Here is an 18,877-nt window from a genome sequence, read left to right as displayed (position 1 = left end):
GCCCATGACCACCCCTTTACCTCCCAATTCAGATTCCATCACATTTGCAAAGTTATGGTACCTCCTCCATGCTTATCCTACATTCTAGGAAGCCATTCTCCTCCTAATCTTAATTGTTTTTTAAAAGCTTCCCATGAATTCTCCTCAAATAAGACAGACCCTTTAAAAAGTTCTCCATAAATGGAATCAAATTTGAGAATAGGGCAATTGGATTATTTATACTAACTGCTATGACATGAAGTGAATAATTTGTTCACCTAAGACTGAATTCACTTTGTAAAGACAATAAAGCCAGATGACAAAACAGAGAACCCATTAAAGCCTCTTGAAATGTCACTTTCTTCTTTTTCCCCCCTTTCCTTTGCTTTGTTTTCCAGTTGAAGGAAATTCAGTGAATCCAATACCTAGATTAATATCTACATTCACCAAAAAATGGAAATCTCTATTTGATGGGGATTGATCATTACATTTATTGAATTTTCACATCTATATTTTCATAATTATATTAAAAATTACAGTTTTGAAGAACTAGTGGCTTTTTACAAAGTTTAGAAACTATCACCATGATCCAAAAGAATACTTGTCTTAAAATCTCTGTGAAATCTTTCATCTTGCTTTATTTATTTGCCTCTATACAATGAAATTCTTCTGCCTATAGCAACAAATATTATGTTAAAATATTGTCTTAAACAGCTGTATAATATTCCTCACATAAAAATATAGGTTGAATATCACTTACCAAAACTGTGTGAAAGTGTTTCTTATTTGGATCCTTTTTCTTTTAGGAGTTTGGAATATTTGCATATTCACAAAAAGACATCTTGTGGATGAGACCCAAGTGTAAATACAATTTACATTTCACACACAACACAGCCTGAAAGAAGCTGTGTACAGTAATTTTAGCACAGTTGTATTTTAACTGCAACCCATTCACTTTGGTGTCTAGTCAGTGCTCAAAAAGTTTTGGATTTTGGGCTTTTGACCTTGGATTTTTAAATGAGGGATGGTCAAAATGCCCTATCAGTTATCTGGACTTTAAGTGTTTACATTTCTTACCAATAAAATTAATGATTCTATGGAGAAACTTGCACACAGAAATAATTGTTGACATCATATGATAAATTCCTAGAGGCAGAAAGACTACATTAACATTTTGAGTTTCTCAGACATAATTGATGATGGTGCCAAACTGATCTGCAGAATTATTGCACAAATTTATATTTCTACATCTACAGTCATGATCATGAAAATATGTGTTTTTTTAAACTATTTAACTATTTTCAAGACAAAAAACTCCCATCTTTATCTGCTAGTTCACTCTTCAAATGTCTGTGACATCCAGGACACTGACAGGTCTAATCTGGGAGCCAGGAACTCAATCCAGGTCTTCACAAAGGTAGCAGGAATCCAATTACTCCAGACTGCCTTCCTGGGTCTGGCTTAGCAGGAAGCTGGAGTCAGGAATCAAAGCAGTGTGTCAAACCCAGGTATTCTGATATAGGATACAAGCTTCTTAACCAGCATCCTAATTGCTGAGCTAAATACCCGCCCCATGAAAATACCTTTTAAAATTTACTATATTTTTATTCTTTCTATCTTACTATATAACCAATCACATCTTATCTTAGTTTGCATTCCTTTGACTATTCCTTTGAAAATTGCTCATGCTGTTTAATGACTGTTTGCATGCATGGTGAGTATTTCACTCATTGTTGTTATTTCCAGGACCTAAAACCATGCCTGACTATTAGTAGGAAATCAGTGCACTTCAATGTTACAAGACTTACTTTACAACTTGATTTTAATTTTAATTGTGTCATATTTCAATTGTATTTAAAAGCTCAGATACCCACAAACTCAGTACCAGATCTAATGGTTGCTGACTTTGAGCATTTAATGTTCTATTTTTCTTCATTTTAAATAAATAAAGCTTTAGAATTACACCTGAACTAGTATTCCCTATCCACCTACACTGTCCTGAACACCAGCTGTAGCCACTATCTGAAGTTTGATAGGTCTGTCTTTCTTTTTAATTTATTTGTCTACATATAAAAAGATGGTAAACAATATATGACATTATCTTCAGGACTTTAAAATTTTATATAATAAATGTCATATTATACTTCTCCCTTTATAATTTTTTCAACCTAGCAGTATGCTTTTGAGATTTAACTATGTTTATAATTCATTTTAAAGGCATCAAATTACTCTAGTAAATAGTGTTTCCACTTTCTATTTATTATAGACAATGCTGGAATCAACATATTTTATACATCTTCATGCAAAGGTGTGCCAAAGATCTTCTTAATATTATACTTAAAGTAATTTGGGAGTCATAAGTTATACTTAACTTTGATTTTACTAAGTGGTAACAGCTTTCCAAGGTGATTTTAATAATTTACATGTAACTCAAAGCAGTAATTACACCTTTGAGTTGTTCTTTCACAACTTCCTGACAGCTAATATTTCCAGATGTTTGAAAAAAAAAAAAAACATGAGTATGAAATGGTACCTTAAGAGCTAATTTTCATTTCACTCTGTTCTGGTGAAGATGAACATCATTTTACATGTGCATTGTCCATTAGGATGCTTTCTTCTGTGGCCTACTTAGTCCTCTCTTATGCTTTCTGGGCTTTAAATACAAATGCATTTTGAATTTCAATGACTTCCATTTTTATGGCTTTTTTCTTCTCTACATTTTAGGTTTGATTTCCTCTTCTTTTGCTACTTTCTTACCCAAAAGCTTAAACCTAAATTTTTCCTTCTTTTCCATGAGTATTTAAGGCTGTAAATGTCCCTAAAAGCATAGCGTTAGCTTCATCTCTCAAACGTTCATATGTTTTGCTTATATTATCAGTTTGAAATAGTTTCTTTTTTAAAGATTTATTTATTTTGCTTGAAAGTCAGAATTACAGAGAGAGAAGGAGAGTCAGAGAGAGAAAGATAGAGAGAGAGGTCTTCTATCCATTGGTTCACTCCCCAATTGGCCGCAATGGCCGGAATGCACCAATCTGAAGCCAGGAGATAGGAGCTTCTTCCAGGTCTCCCACACAGGTGCAGGGCCCCAAGGGCTTGCACCATCTTCTACTGCTTTCCCATGCCATAGCAGAGAGCTGGATAGGAAGTGGAGCAGCTGGGACTCGAGCTGATGCCCATATGAGATGCTGGTGCTGCAGCTATATCACAGCGCCTATCCCGAAATAGTTTCTAAAGTTTGGGAAAATATATTTGAAAAGCATAAAAAAAAAAAAAAGAAATAGTTTCTAATTTCTGCTCTGATTGCCTTACAAATATATTGCTTAAATATAAAATATTTGAGGATTTTATAAATTTTTCTTTTTGTTGATTGGTAATATTCTATTTCATTCCAAGAACACAAATTTTTATATTTACATCTTTTAATTTTAGGATGATGTATCTTGGCCCATCATGTGTTCTATTCTGGTCAAATGAACAACTTTCCACATACATTTCACAGGACTGTGCATTCCATTCTTCGATTGGAATTACTGTATTCTATAAATGTCAATTAACTCATGGTGTCTGAGAATGTAGCTCTAATTGTCTATATGCTCATTCATTTTTCTTTATCTTTTAGTCTACTTACTCTATCAATGAAGAAGAGGTGTTAAATTACCCAAATAGAGCTGTGATTTTATAAAGATTTTTTTAAAATTCTCTCAGTATTTTTACATAGATATTGAAATTTTGCAGTTAGGTATATACACATTAATGATCAGGGGTACTTCATGATAAATTAGTCTATAGTACTCTTTTGAAGGTATTTGCATTTACTTTCAGCTTTTAATTAAAGTAAATGTAGGGGCCAGTGCTGTGGTGTGATGGATATAGCCACCGCCTGCAGTACCGGCATCCCATATGGGATTTTTTTAAGATTTATTTATTTCATTTGAAAATCAGAAGGAGAGAGTGAGAAAGAGGGAGAGAGAGACAGAGAGAGAGAGAGACAGAGAGAGAGCTATCTTCCATCCACTGGTTCACTTCCCAGATGGCCGCAACAGCCAGGGCTGAGTCAGGCCAAAGCCAGGAGCCAAGAGCTTCATCCTAGTCTCCCACATGGGAGCAGGGGCCCAAGTACTTGGGCCATCTTCCCCTGATTTTTCCAGGCCATTAATAGGGAGCTAGCTCAGAAATGACTCAGTCAGGACATGAAGTGGACCTTCTTTTTTTTTTTTTTTTTTTCTTTAATTCTTTAGATTCTCTTGCTTTTCCTCCATCTGAGAATTTTTTAATTCCTAATGAATATGTTCACTGGACATGGAATTCTGGATTTGGGTTCGTAGGGTTTTTTTCTTTTAACAATTGAAAAACTGTTCTGTTTCTTCTTCTGTCCTTCAGTGTTCTGATGAGAAATTTGCAGCCCTTCAAATTGCTTGTCTTCTAAGTGAAAGGTATTACTTTCTGGTATTGCTTTAAAGACTATTTTTGTCTTTCATAAATCTGATTATAGCATGTCTTGATATAGATTTCTCTGGGTTCACTGTGTATGGGCTTGCTTGGATCTGTGCATTTTGCTGAATTAGGGAAATTTTCAGACAGCATTTCTTGAAATACTCCTTCAACTTCATCTTTCTTCACTCCTTGCACACAAAATGGCATAAAATTTAGATCTTTTTCCCACTCTTGCAAGTTGCTGAGATTTTATTCTTTTTGTTTGTTTTGTTTTGTTTTGCATTCTATTTTCTCTGTTTCTCACAATGATTCATTCCTGTTGCTCTACTTTCAAGTGCGTGATCCATTTTTCTGTCCTGTCAATTCTCTTGCTGAGTGTGTCTATTGAGATTTTGTATTTCAATTCTTCCAAAAGATATTTTCCATATCTAAAATACTCACTTGGTTCTTTTTTTCTCTTTTTACGTTTTGATACTTCCCATTTTTCAATTGTTTTTAGAACCTTTGTAATTGTCACTTGCAGTAGTTTTATTATGGTCATTTAAAAACCATTGTCAGATCATCACAACATCTCTGTTATCTCTGGGGACAACTCTAGATAGTCCTCTTTAACTCAAGCTGAAATTTGATTTCTTAATGTATCCTGGACATTTGAGGTACTATGTTATGAGATTCTGAACCTTCTTTAACCCTTGTATTTTTGCATGCTCCTTCTGCAGATACCACCCATGATTGTTGCTGGCAAGTGTGGATAAAAGTCCAAGTTCTCCATCTGGCAATTTATAAAGCCCTGGGAGCATAGCTCATTGCTATTGGATGGCATATGTTCTGATTTCAACTGGCTTCCCTAACATTCTGCCCATTAGGGGAAGGGAGGCCTCACTATTATTTCTCACTGATCTCCAAGGCCATGGTGCTCAGAGGAGCTGATTAGTGATGCGTGGAGGAGCAAGACTTAACTCTCAATAGGTCTTTTCTGACACAACTCCTGGATTAGGAAGGGTGTTTTTTTTCTAAGTTTTCTTTCTTATTAGGCTGTCCGTTTCCTGGACCTTCAGTTAGAGAGAGCATGATTTCTTGAAATCTACTTTGTCAATACACATGAATGTTTCTGTGTTTCCAGTTTCTCCAGCACCAAGCCTCAGTTATTTGAGGATTAAACAACAAAAACAAACTAGTAAGGGAATCAGAAGGAACGGAAGGAGAAAATTGTTATTCAAGAAACAAGCAGGGAACTTGCTGTCCTATTGTTTTTCATGTCCTGAGATTCTCAATCTGTCTTTCACTTCCTTCATTGTCTTCTTAAGTTTCATATTCAATGTTCACAGTTTTGCATATATTCAGTGAAAGGAATAGGGAGAATTGTGTCTACTCCATCTTGTCCTGGAAATAGAAGCCTGAATTGGGATTTTTATTGTTATGAAACATTCATCTTTATCCTGGTAGCACTCTTTGACATGTAGACTACTTTTCTAGATATTGATGAGACATTAAACCATTTTTTCTCAGAGCTTTGAGGATGTTATTTTATTGTGTGAATTTGGAAGTATTCTTTTAGCCCAAGAGTTTCCTTTTAGAATCATTTATTTTAGGTGCTGTATAATTTTACTAAAAAGTACTCTAAGTTTGTGTTTTAATGAATTGATCTGGTTGGGGACTATTGTTCTGGTATATGAGAATTCATATCCAATACAATTTTAGAAATTTCACAGCCATCACCTCTTTGAGTACTGCTTCTCCCAGATCTCATGTGCTTTACCTAGAACTCCTATTACTGATATCATAGACCTTCTCATCCTGTACTGTGTGGATAATATTTTTTTTATCCTTTCTTTATTTATATCTCATTAAGCTATCTGTAAAACTTTATTTCTGTTATGTTATTTTCATTTATAGAATTAGAATTTCATCTTGCTTGTTTTTAAGTTTGTCTTCTTTAGCCTTATCTTACCGTTTCAAATTTTCTCCTTAGTTTTCTTTTTTTTATTTATTATAATTTATGTGTCAAAGAATGTTCTTTTTTAGCACTAGTTCTTGGGATGCTGCTCAATCTTTGGCTTGTCGGTTTTGCAGACTCTTGTTCGTGGTGAATTTCTCCCTAGGATTTGTAACAGTGAGCTGTGAGGTTTATTTTCAGTGGTGACAAGGATTCTGCAGTTGTGTGAATCCCATTGTGAGTGGGTCCCTCCGGTTGTCACAGAGGCATGACTAAGACACTTTTTGAAATATTTTAAGGATATTTTTAGAGTAATTAAAACAACTTAAAACATTTTTCACAGTGGAAGCTTTTGGTTTTTGTTTTTCTCCAACAGCCCCATCTGAGACAGAATTTTTGCAATCTTTCTTTTTCACATTAGGCAGATAAGTTTTTTCTAATCCCCCTCTCCAGAAGAGTGCAGTCCTGAGAAGACTGCAGAGTAATAGAACAAACTAAAATACAACTTTCTACTTCACATAGATCCACACCTTTGTTTCCTGTATGTTAAATACATGGCTACTAAAACCCAAGACCCTAATACTAAGCTAGACATTTTCTATAGTGCACTGGTGACTCAGATCTGGTATAGACCTACTAGCATGTGAGTATATATCAACATGTTCATAGAAAATAGAACTGAAAAGTCAACTTTCTTTTGGTGAAAAAATTTTGAGATCCATGTATACTTTTTCATTTGTATTAATTTGTATTCCCTCATGTGCATGGAATCAACATGTTGCATCAAAATAAGTTTATCTCTTTTTTTTAAAAAAAGGTTTATTTATTTATATGTTTGAAAGGCAGAATTACAAAGGGAGGGGGAGACAGAGAGATCTTCTACCTGCTCGTTCACTACCCAAATGGCCACAACAGCCAGGATTGGTCCACGCCAAAACCAGAAGCAAGGAGCTTTGTCTGGGTCTCCCACATGGGTGCAGGGCCCATCTTCTGCTGCCTTCCCAGGTGCATTAGCAGGAAGCTGGACAGAGGTATGGTAGATAGGACTTGAACAAGCACCCATATGGGGTTCCAGCATCACAGGCGGCTCAATCCACTGTACCACAAAGCCGGCTCCCTAAATTTATCTCTTAACTTCATTTTCTGTGAACTTTTTGAAGTCCTTTCATATTTACTTTCCTTTATTTTCAGTATTTGGAGAATTTCTTGTCTCTCTTTTTCTTATTTTTGTTTTGCTGTTTCTTTATTTTCTGATCTCAGTTGTAAATTAAAAAATTCATGCAACATTTCTATTTGTGGCAGAAAGCTTTCTAGGTTATATGCTTGCAATTTTTCCAAAGCTAAAGGTATTAGTGGGTTTAGGGTATTTTAGTATAGGTATTTTTTATTTATATAAATAACCAAATCTGTATTTTTCCTAGGCGAATACTTATATTTTTTTTGAAAATCAATTTTCATCATGAGGCCAGATAGCCAAGTATAAATTGTATTTTTGTCACACATTTTATAATGGGAACTTTATGTGCCTTTATTTAATCAATGGTCAGAAGTGAATCTTTTATTGTAAAATGATTTCCAAAAGTAAGCTAAGTGTCACAATATCATTTATTAAATAATATTCTTTTTCTACTAATTTTAAATAATTCAAATATTGAAGTATTACAATAAGACTTGTATCAATGATTTTAAATTATTAGTAGAATTTAATTATTATAAATACAAAATATTAAACACCACTTTACTTGTAAAAAAAATCCATTAGAATATTTTTAGGTTAAAAATCATGCCTTCTCCATCTTATGTTTCAAAGTATGACAAGTGACCTTTAATGGGTGCTGGGCTTTGATTTGAATATGTTGATGAAATCATTTGGCCTGCAAGATATTTGATAGAAAAATGAAACCTTAAGCTACGAACTGTGTTTGAACAGATGATGTTTTTCTGCCTAGTGCATTATAGTCATTAAACAGAAATATGTGCTGAAAGTTCAGATATGAATAAAAATGAAATGGATTTTCTGAGTGCTTACATGTTAATCTCCATTTGGTCATCATTTCTCAATACCGTTATGATTTGTTCTTTGTTCTTCAATATAAAAGAAGCAATTAAAATATTACAGAACCCCCATGAACTCTGAAGAACTTTTGTTCTCATTACTAGTCATTTTTAAAGTGGAATTTAGCGGTTAGTTTTACAAACTTGCGTAATTAGCTAATTCTAGGAACTTGTTCTACCTCTTGTATTTTCACCATTCTCTTCCTAATTGTTTTCCCGAGTTTATGCATACCAAGTACAAACAGAGCAGACACTAAGCAAAATAATTTTGAAAGATAAGAACAAGCTCCTATTTCAATAATATTTTACTTTGTGAGTCCCTCTCTCAATCACAACGAACAGAAACATACAGCGAGTATAATTTCCTGTCACATATGTCACATGTGAAACATGAACAGCACTCCCACCTGTGGGAGAACTGTGTGCCTATTCCCACATATAGTGGCACTAGATTTCCACGGGTCTTTGAGATCCATGTTATATGAACAACACTTTCTAGTCTCTCTATTTCCATTCCCTCAGATCCCTTTGTCTTCTCTACTTCCCTCAGATGTGCTATTCCTTTCAATTTCTCCAATGTATTTAAATCTGGAAAATATTTACAGTTAAAGTAAGACACTTAAGGGACAGGCCTACTTCACTGTGTATTAACTGCTCAATACATGAGCTTATTAAGAGAGAAAGTATTTTACAAAACAATTGTCATGTGTTTTTTATATTTTGTAAATAATATCTAATCATATAACATTTGCAAATTCTGATTCATTAACTCAAGTTTTCATTAAAAGATATATTAATATTTGGTAAAACATATGATATATATTTAAATGATCTTATACAGTAAACAAATTAGATAGCTCTAGTCATTCAATTTTGTATTTCACTATATGACTACAAAAACTCATTTATAGTGTTCATTATCTATAGTATTCTGTGCATTACATTGCCGGTGATTTTATTTTTTATGCATTCAACTATATTGTCAGCAAACTTCTGCAGGTCAGTTAATTGTCTTTGAATGATTATTTGTCCTTTAAAATTCAGTATTCAGCTAACCTAGTTTTCAAAAACTCCATCAAAGCACTTTATTTACACTCAATGAATTCTCTGAGAACCGTGGGAAGAACAGCCCTAGTCGCAGAGATAGCTCCTCTCTGCGATGCACAACAGTGTTTTAACTTGCAGAATCAATCTCGTATAAAGCAGGTGTCTCAGTGAAAGAAATTCTAATTTTATTTAGCCTTCACTGAAGCCTTCAGTAATTCAATGTCCAGGTTTCTGTCAAGATTAATGCAATTATATTTATTTTATTTAGAGCCCTAAGGTCTAGTCAGCAATAAATTTCATATATAATACATATATAACACACATATACATATGCACATATAAATATATATATATTAATTACTACTATCTGGAGCATTAGGAACTAGTCCTCCATAAATTATCTTAATTTGTTCTCTCCATTCTCCTTTGCCATAGATGAACACATTCCACTCGCTCAGTGTTTTTACGCAAAGAATTTAACTTGAGTTTTACCTCCACCAGGCTTCTTTTACACGGAAAAATTCTAATACTAAACAAAATATGCAGAAATTAGGATTTTTAAATTAAATATGAATCAGTATATTTGGGTATTTATGTGATAAGACATATAAAAGGAACATATTATTTTTCAACTAAAAATTATAAATGACAAATTTATTTGTTACTAATTCATATGCCAAATGCTGTTGCAAAAATATAGGAGCATATTACTTGGAGAACAGCAAAATCACATTAGTTTAGATAACATTTGATAGAATAACATGTGTTTCAAAGCACCTTGCAGAATGGATCACAAAGTAGTTGTTCAACAAGCACAGACTGAATTTCGTTTTGAGTGTAGAAATTTCTTATTAAGAAAAAATAATTTTTTCCAGTAATTGGACACTGAACTGTTTTGTACATCTGCAAGCCAGGTATGGCCTTTAACATAATTCTTAAATGTTGTCCCTCTGTCACTGGAATTTTTAATACATTTTCTATGTTTCCATTTATTTCTCCCACATCCATGAATCATATGTTAAAATGTAGCCACATTTCTTCTCCTTAGTGATCAGAACAATATGAATTTATGAAGATTGACATCATTAAATATTCAGTTCCTCAACAGAAGGAATAGAAATTTATAAGAACTTCATCTGCCATAACATACCTTTGTGTTAAGTAGCAAAAAGAAAATCGCATAAATTTTACTTTAACAAGATACTAAAACAAATAAAAACAATAATAAACCAAAGTGGCATAGATAATTTATTTTGGATAGTCTTAAGCAGAATGTGATATAAACCTGTCTTCTGAAAGCCTTCTAATTCTTCATCACCATCCTGGATAAGTCTAGCTTGCCTTCACTTTGATGAAATGTTTTTATCGGACATTGTGAACTATACAGAAATGTCTTAGTGTCCCCTCAACTTCAACAATTCTTACAGGTGGCTGACTTTTTTTTTTAGTTAACATGGTCTGTGTCTTTTCAAAAATGAAACAAAACACTGGGCAATGCCGAATAATGAAAGGTATCCTTTAATCTCCGTCGGAGGAAATGAAACAGCCTTTTTCCTTCCACTTTGCACCCTCTACCTTGTCTCCCTTCTGCAACCCCTGCATAAGATTACCTGGTGTCATGAACTAAGCCATCGCCAGATGATTATAATTGAATAATCTCATTGCAGTAACCAAGAAAACATTCTACTTCTTTCATCTTTAGAAATACCTAAATGAAAAAAGTAAAAGAGGCAGATCTCAGCACAATATCAATTAATTTGCTGTGTTCTGAATTTATTCTTTTACACCATATGATATCCTTGTGTCACTCAAGAAGACTACTACGGAGATAATCGTGTTCCTCTTTTTTATTTTAGCATCATGAGTTTAAGGAATGAACATCTTTTCTTTGAAGCTCAACAGCAAACACATCTCTTGAGAACAATTTATAAACTCTAGAATGTACCTCTGTGCGTCACCTATTAATGAAACAGAGTAAATAGGTTTTCCAACTAAATTAACTCAGGCACAGCAGTGTATTGTTTGGACAAGACTGGATCTATTTAGGTATATGAGACAAATGACAAATCTATAAGCTACACTGCAACCGGTATACGGCCCTTATGGGCAAGCATCATTTCTAAGTCAATGTCTCACCTTGACGTTTATTTTCCATAAGTTATAAGCTTACCCTTTAAACAGCATTAAGAGCACATTCATCTTCCACAAGGTTGCAAGCCATTGACATTATCTCTTCCTTGGGCAATAAAGAAACTTGATTTCTGAATATGAAAGAATTTAAGCAAGAATGAACTGCATAATACGCACATTCATTGCTGCTTTCACGATCAATACAGAGTCAAACATGGCAGGCATGACAGATATGTGCTTTAAATAGTGTCTGCCTCCAATGTGACAGAGTCCCTTTTCAAACCATATGGCTGTATAATCGTTTCCTTTAAAAACTGCTTTGAGTAAAATATATCATCTTTTCAAAGTTGTGAGTTGTGGGAATACTACATTTTATTGCCACTTAGACTAACTGAATAAATTAATTTAGATTCATGTTCACTTTCTCATCCCAATGGGAATTCCTTACATTAATTCTTCTTCTTCATTTTGTTCATATATATATGAAAAATTATCTATAAAATGTGCACAACTTGTAATTAGTTCAAAGTGATTTGAACTGCAGGTTGGTGGAAAAAATAATTATTAACATCAATTGCATACATTATTGAATGTGATTAAATTATTCAGCAGTGCCAGTCCAGTGCCCTGCAAGAAATAATGCCTGTATAATTTGTGTAGTATAGGAGGGTATTATTAATACAGGATTGTATAGAGAAGTGGATTCCAAAAAGATGGAATGCTACATCTTCTAAAAGTAAGCTTTTTTTTTTCATATTTTTTATCTGAATCTATGCAACAAACAGAAAGTCTACATATAAAGATACATATTTGGCCAGCGCCGCAGCTCACTAGGCTAATCCTCCACCTGTGGCGCCGGCACCCGGGGTTCTAGTCCCGGTCAGGGCGCCGGATTCTGTCCCGGTTGCTCCTCTTCCAGTCCAGCTCTCTGCTGTGGCCCGGGAAGGCAGTGGAGGATGGCCCAAGTGCTTGGGCCCTGCACCCCATGGGAGACCAGGAGGAGCACCTGGCTCCTGGCTTCAGATCAGCACGATGTGCCGGCCGTGGTGGCCATTTGAGAGAGTGAACCAAAGGAAAAAAGGAAGACCTGTCTCTCTCTTGCTGTCTATCTCTGCTTGTTAAAAAAAAAAAAAAAAAAAAAAAAAAATGTACAAGGTCTTCAAAAAGTTCGTGGAAATGTGTGTTATGAAAAATACACACGAATTTCAAAAATTTTTGCACCAAAATAAACATCTTTTCATTCTATTTTCCATGAACATTTTGAAGTCAGTTAGATAATAGAATTAATGTAATTTTCTGTACATAATAAAAATCAAGAGTATGTAACTTGCTCAGACTTTCAGCTGACCTGGATTTCTGCACGAACTCCACTATTTACTGAATTACTTTTGGTATGAATTTAACCTATGCCTCAGTTTCTCAGGCTATAAAATAATGCCGACCTCATCAAATCAATGTAGGATCGGCAATTATGCTTCCAGCCGCCGCTCTCTACCACAACCAGCTACTGTGTCTCTGGCTCTCTGAGCTCCAGCCACAGGAGAAGGAGGGTAAATAAGGAGGTCTCCATACCATGGTTCTTACGAAATAGACCACCGGCAAATCCACTGGTAGGAAAGCCCCAATGAAGCTACTGGCTACAAAAGCCCTTTATAAAAGTGCGCCCTCTACTGGAGAGGTGAAAAAAGCTCACTGCAACAGGCCTGGTACTGGAGCACTCCTTAAAATCAGGCATTTTCAGAAGTCCACTGAACTTTTGGTTCACAAACTTCTCTTACAGCGTCTAGTGCGAGATTGCTCAGGACTTCAAGCCAGATGCTGTCACAGGGCACCTATATGTTCTTTTGCAGGAGGCAAGTGAGGTCTATCTAGTTGGCTTTTCTGAAGACACCAACCTGTATGCTCTCCACGCCAAACACGTAACAGTCATGTCTACAGACATTCGACTGGCACACACCACATATGTGGGAAAAGTGCTTAAGAATCCACTATGATGGGAAACATTTCATTCTGAAATTTTTTTCTTTCCTTCCTGTTACTGCTAGTTTTTTTTTGTTTTTTGGTTTTTTGGTTTTTTTGACAGGCAGAGTGGACAGTGAGAGAGAGAGAGAGAGACAGAGAGAAAGGTCTTCCTTTGCCGTTGGTTCACCCTCCAATGGCCGCTACGGCCGGCGCATCGCGCTGATCCGATGGCAGGAGCCAGGTGCTTCTCCTGGTCTCCCATGGGGTGCAGGGCCCAAGGACTTGGGCCATCCTCCACTGCCTTCCCGGGCCATAGCAGAGAGCTGGCCTGCAAGAGGGGCAACCAGGACAGAATCTGGCGCCCCGACCGGGACTAGAACCCGGTGTGCCGGCGCCACAGGCAGAGGATTAGCCTAGTGACCCGCGGCGCCAGTCTGCTAGTTCTGAACATAAGATTTTTATCCTTCATGGGATCAAAAGGCCCTAAGTAAAAAAAATAGGGAGCAGAAAAAGGCATTGGCAGTTTTTCCATTTTTATTTGTGTGTGGATTTGTAATATAAATGTGGAGACATAAAGCATTAACGCAAGTCAAAATGTTTCAGAGAACAAGTTTCAGCATTTCAACTTTATAATCATTATAAATAAATTTTTTATTTTTCTGGACAATGCCAGTATTTGCATTTTTAAAAAACAAGTAAATTTCTTACTTATTTCAAAAAAAGGAGGATCAATTAATACATATAAAGCATGTCATCTAAGCATAAATAATTGTATTATTCTATAGCTTTGTATATTAATAGTTGCTAACACTTGCTGAAAGCTGACTAACTGCTAAGCACAGTTATAAATGAAGTGAGTATTAGCATTATCTCCATTTTAAAGATACGATAGTCTGAAACAGTGAAAGATGAAATTACTTGCCTGTCATTACGTATTAAAGTATGAGACTTAGTTTTAAACCTAGACAGTATATGCTAAACATTCTAAATTGGTTTTGAACTCATACAGAAGTGTAGAAAAATTAGAAAGCACAAATATAAGAAAGGAAAAAAAAACCTTTTAATGCTATTATTAATAATAATATTTCTTAGTAAGTTTTTTTTTCTGGAATTTTATATGTTTCTCAAAATGTGATCATTCTGGGGTAGGCATTTGTGCGATAGTTAAGGCAACACTTTGGATGTCTACATTTTATTTCTAATGCCTAGTTTGGGTCCTGGCTCCGTATCCAATTTCAGCTTCCTGCTACTGAGCATCCTGATACAGGTAATGGCCCAAGTACTTTGGTTCTTCTACCCACGTGGGAGACCTGAATTGAGTTATGGACTCCTGGCTTCAGCCTGGCACAGCCCAGCTGTTTCAGGGGCATTTGGAGAGTGAACCACAAAAATGGGAACTCTCTGGTCTCTGCCTCTCTCTGTCTCTGTCCATCTCTTTCTTTCTCTGCCCCCCCCACCTTTAAAATAATAAACAGCTAAAATATGGTCATTTTTCCAAGTTCAGTGTGTTAAAAATAATTGTTTGCTTAAGTGAAGAGTTTGTGCAGTGAATTAATCAGGTTAACAAATATTCCTGACCAAGACCCTTCTTTTGTGTATTCTGTTTTGTCACCTTGAGTAGATTGTTCTTCTTATTTGTTTAATAGTTTTCAAACTGAGCTACAGTTTTCATTATTATCTAAGCAATTACAAATGAGCTTGAGAAACAAAATGATTATGACTGCATAAAATGTCAAGAGTATTTTTAAGGCTCCCAAATTACAAAAGTAAAATAAACAAACATTGGATAAAAGAATTTTAAAATTTAGAATTAAGAAGTACACAAAAGATCAACATGCTTAGCTCTTCCATAAAATGGTATGTGTATCTAGGTCCAACATAAATTTTTATAAGATTAATTAATTTAGGGGTCAGTGCTGTGGTGTAGCAAGTATAGCTGCCGCCTGAACCATCCCATGTGAGCCGCCAGTTCAAAACCCGGCTCCTCCACTTCCTATCCAGCTCTCTGGTATGGCCTGTGAAAGCAGAAGATGGCCCAAGTCCTTGGGCCCCTGAACCCAAATGGGAGACCTGGAAGAAGCGCCTGGCTCCTGGCTTCGGATTGGCGCAGCTCCGGCCGTTGCAGCCATCTAGGGAGTGAACCATCTGATGGAAGACCTCTCTCTCTCTCTCTGCCTCTCTCTTTCTCTCTGTGTAACTCTGACCTGCAAGTAAATAAATAAATCTTTAAAAAAAAAGAGATTCACTTATTTATTTGAGAGGTAGAGTTGCAGACAGATAGAGGGAGAGATAGAGAGAAATGTCTGCCTGGATGGCATTTAAAAAGGGACAAAATATAGAATCAGGTGACAAAATGATTAACATAAATAGGTAATACAAATATGAAAAGATAGCATATTATCAATGAAAATGCATATTAAAACAATAAAATGAATTGTCCTACCAATCAATAAAGTCCAAGTATTTAGACTTTATCAGTGACTCAGTGACATTGAGAACACAAGAAAATTGTCAATTTTACAGTAAGGGTGCTGGTCTAAGGTGATAAACATCTTTAAGTAGTCTAAAGCTGACAATTTATCCTTCATTGTCTACAAATGTCTGACTGTATCTAGGACAAATCCATCCATTCACAAGCTTGGATCACCAGAAGCCACGTTCGTGTCTCTGGAACATACTAATAGCCTGACCAGATAAGAATGCTTCTCTCATATATGTAGCCAGAAAAGCTATAAGGTCATTTCTTCGCCTGTTCTCAGGTTTAAGGTACAATGTGGAGATTCAGGAGGTGACCACACAGAGTCAGCCCTGGGGTAATCTGTAGAAGGGGAGAAAATTGGGAAACAGAGAAAGCAGGCAGCAGAGCCAGGTGGGGGTGCCAAATGGCTTGCCATTTCCTGTTCATCTCTCTGTGGCCTGACTTCATTTTCTGTGACCTCAAGAAACTCCTGTGAATCCCAACAGTAAACAATTCATTTTGCTCAACTTGTTCCTAATATTTGAGACTGAAGTCATAATAGAACTGACTATTTGGAAAAACAAATTCATCATGTTTCCAAGCAGTTCAAAAGCTTGTCAGGGGTGAGCCCTGGGGTACGGAGGGTAAAGCTGCTTCTTAAAATGCCTTCCTCGGCCGGCGCCGTGGCTCAACAGGCTAATCCTCCGCCTTGCGGCGCCGGCACACCGGGTTCTAGTCCCGGTCGGGGCACCGATCCTGTCCCGGTTGCCCCTCTTCCAGGCCAGCTCTCTGCTGTGGCCAGGGAGTGCAGTGGAGGATGGCCCAAGTGTTTGGGCTCTGCACCCCATGGGAGACCAGGATAAGCACCTGGCTCCTGCCATCGGAACAGCGCGGTGCGCCGGCCGCAGCGCGCTACCGCGGCGGCCATTAGAGGGTGAACCAACGGCAAAGGAAGACCTTTCTCTCTGTCTGTCTCTCTCTCTCACTGTCCACTCTGCCTGTCAAAAATAAAAAAAAAAAAAAAAAAAAAAAAAAAAAAAAAAAATGCCTTCCTCTCACATTAGAGTGCCAGCTAGACCTCAGCTTCTCTGTTTCCTGTTAAGGTTCCTGCTACTGTGTTTGTGAAGGCCATGGGAGATGGATCAAATACTTGGGCATTTACCACCAGCATGGGAGAACTACATGGAGTTCCTGACCCCTGGCTCTAGCTTGGCCCAGCCAAAGCTGTCGCTACCATTTGTAGAGGTACATCAGCAGACAGAAAATATCTCCCTCTCTCTCTTTCTTTCCTACTGTCATTCTACTTTTAAATAAATAAATAAAGTCTCTTAAAAATATCTCATAGTTAAACTGAGTAATTCCACTGCTGAGAATCTAACCTAAATAATCCTACGGGGGCAAGTATTTGGTCTATCAGTTCAGATGCCACTTCCCAGAAATTGAATGCATGGATTTGATACCCGATTCTGGCTCCCGATTGTGGCTTCCTGCTAACACAGAGCTGAGAGGCATCAGGTGATGGCCCAAGAGATGGGGTCCCTTCTATCCATGAGGGACATCTAGACTGAGTTCCTGTTATGGGCTTAGACAATGAATCAGCACACGTGTTCTCTCCCCCTATTTGTCAGTCTTCTGTCTCTCTGCTTCTCAAATAAATATACAGCAACATTTTTTAAATCTTTCAGATATATGATAAAAAGGCATTATGAAGAAATACTTGAGACAAAAAATGTCAATTGCATTATTCATAAAAGTGAAAAGGAGAAAGTAAAGCAAATACCAAACAATCAAGAAATGGTTACATTTTGGTTGTTCATATAATTTGGTATAGTAAACCATTAAAATTGTTTACAGAAAGCTATTATCAAATTGATAAATGGACAGTTGATATTAGTAAGCGAGAAGACTGTCATAAAAGCATATATTTCCTGGATTTACATCATTTTAATAATAATATTCTGGGGGCCAGTGCTCTGGCTTAGCGGGTAAAGCCGCAACCTGCAGTGCCATCATCCCATATGTGTGCCAGTTCAAGTCCCGGTTGCTCTTCTTCCCATCTTCTCTGCTTTGGCCTGGGAAAGCAGCAGAAGATGCCCAAGTGCTGGAGACCAGGAAAAAACTCCTGACTCTTGGCTTCAGATTGGCTCAGCTCTGGCCCTTGAGGCCATTTGGGGAGTGAACCAGCAGATGGAAGACTTTCTCTCTCTTTCTCTCTCTCTCTCTCTCTGCCTCTCTGCCTCTCTGCCTCTCTGTAACTGACTTTCAAATAAAATAAAATAAATCTTTAAAAATATAATAATAATATTCTGGATTGCACTTCAAAGCATAGGTATTTACATTTTAAAGTATTTTATTAAATAAATCAATGTCTGCAATTTTACAATTACTAGAAAAGTTTAGTATTGTTTATAGTACTCCTTCATTTTCTATCTTTTTTTAAAGTTTCATTTATTTATTTATAAGTCAGAATTACAGAGAGAGAGGGAGAGACAGACAGAGAGATCTTCTATCCACCAATTCACTCCCCAGTTGGCTGCAATGGATTTGGCTGGGCCAGGCCAAAGCTGGAAGCCAGGAACTTCTTCCAGGTCTCCCACATTGGTGCAGGAGCCCAAGGATGTGGGCCATCTTCTGCTGCTTTTCCCATTAGCAGGGAGCTGGACCAGAAGTGGAGTAGCCCCCACAGGAGCCAGTGCCCATATGGGATGCTAGCATCGCAGGTGGCTGCTTTACTTCCTACACCACAAGGCCAGTCCTTTCTGCTGCTTTTTTTTGTTTGTTTGTTTTTTTGTTTTTGAAAGTCAAAGTTACAGAAAAAGAGAGAGAGACAGAGATAAGTGTATGAGTCTTAATTACTTTGGAATAATGCTTCTCTC

This window comes from Lepus europaeus, chromosome 2 (genome assembly GCF_033115175.1).
Source record: "Lepus europaeus isolate LE1 chromosome 2, mLepTim1.pri, whole genome shotgun sequence".
NCBI lineage: Eukaryota > Metazoa > Chordata > Mammalia > Lagomorpha > Leporidae > Lepus > Lepus europaeus.
This window is presented reverse-complemented; position numbering follows the sequence as displayed.